Source organism: Cryptomeria japonica, chromosome 10, assembly GCF_030272615.1.
Source record: "Cryptomeria japonica chromosome 10, Sugi_1.0, whole genome shotgun sequence".
In the NCBI taxonomy this organism is placed as follows: Eukaryota; Viridiplantae; Streptophyta; class Pinopsida; order Cupressales; family Cupressaceae; genus Cryptomeria; species Cryptomeria japonica.
Window position 1 is genome coordinate 736,555,158 of NC_081414.1, and position 1,453 is coordinate 736,556,610.

Genomic DNA, 1,453 nt, shown 5'->3' on the forward strand with positions numbered 1-1,453 from the left:
AGAGATAAATAGAGGAATAAAAAGTAAAAGAATGTGAGGAGGGCAAGAGATAGCTCAATATATAGAAAGAGAGAGTGGGAGTGAGAGAAGGATATATATAAATTGAGGATGATATAGAGAGATAAAAGTGATACTTAAAGAGACAGAGATAAGGAGAGAGATAGATATATATGTAGGAAGAGGTAATAAAAATATAGATAGAAAGAGATAGAAGAGTGGGAGTGAGATATAGAGATAAATATACACTATTATGATATATATTTTAAATTACATTATATTAGTAGGAAAGCATATGGTGTAGGGAAATAACACTAAGGGTGTAGTGTATTATTACAAAAATACATGACTTAATAGTGAGGAAATATGCAATTAAAAAATGCTCAAAGTCTTTTAACAAATGCAAATGATTTTCTATTTCAATTCTTGAGAAGAGAGAGGAAACTAGGTTAATAACCTTGTGAAGAAGACACCTAAGAGTCAATGTATGCTTTTTAAATGCAATAAATATACTTTTTGAATTATAAGGGACCACTTATGCAATATAATTAAAAATAGAAGGCCCCCACTCCTGAAGCTGTATGGGTTAATGAATCTTGAAAAAGATAAGGCTATTTGTTGTTATTTGTGACATGAAAAAGTATGCCTGTATGCCCGAAGTGTAGTGTTATGTCCTAATGCAATTCACAATGGCCCCTATATCCTAGTGGTAGAGCGTTAGTCTTGTAAACTGAAGGTCCGTAGTTCGATCATGCGTGGAGGCAATGGTGGTTTGTTTGCTCTGCCCATGTCTGTAGTCTCTACTCCCAAGGTGATGGAAAGACGGATACATGTGGCTTTACTCCCACATTTCTCATATACCATTTTGTACAACACTAAAAATGTCTCTTCAGAGACATTCGATAAAATTAGAATGATACAAAGAAGATTAGCATGGCCCCCACGCAAGGATGACACACATAAATCGAGGAATGATCCAAATTTTTTAATACTACTACATTTATCTTATTATTTTTCTTAAATATTAATAGTCAATAAATCAAAAAATGGTCCATATTTTCTTCATACTACTACATTAATCTATTATTTTAAAAAAATATGAATAGGCAAATATTGGTTTTTCATTATTTAAAAATCTTAATGGACAAATTTTGATTTTGTTTTAGTAGCTCCAATCAATTCTTTGACTAGATTGTTTGTGATGATCTTCTTTGTCGATATACCTCCTATGATCCCATCATTGGCAAACCTGCTACTGTGTGATTTGCCTCCTTTGTTAATCGATAGGGTTGATCCAAATAGATGAACTCATCGTTTACTCAATTAAGAGCTATCCTTATCCATTCATGTTTATCCTCAAAGTTTGTCATGTGCTTCTAATAATCAAGTTTCTTAGCTTGGATGTTGTGGTATTCTTGCTTGTGTCAAAGTTCATCTTCTTTGAGCAACTCTTACC

The 1,453-nt window shown here is 32.6% G+C and overlaps 1 non-coding gene across 1 annotated transcript; it reads left to right on the forward strand.

Moving 5' to 3' along the window:
• The first annotated feature begins 880 nt into the window (after nt 1–880).
• LOC131047365 (U6 spliceosomal RNA) lies at nt 881–983 on the forward strand. Its single transcript, XR_009106126.1, has one exon. It is a non-coding gene; the product is annotated as a U6 spliceosomal RNA (small nuclear RNA).
• Nucleotides 984–1,453: the final 470 nt, after the last annotated feature.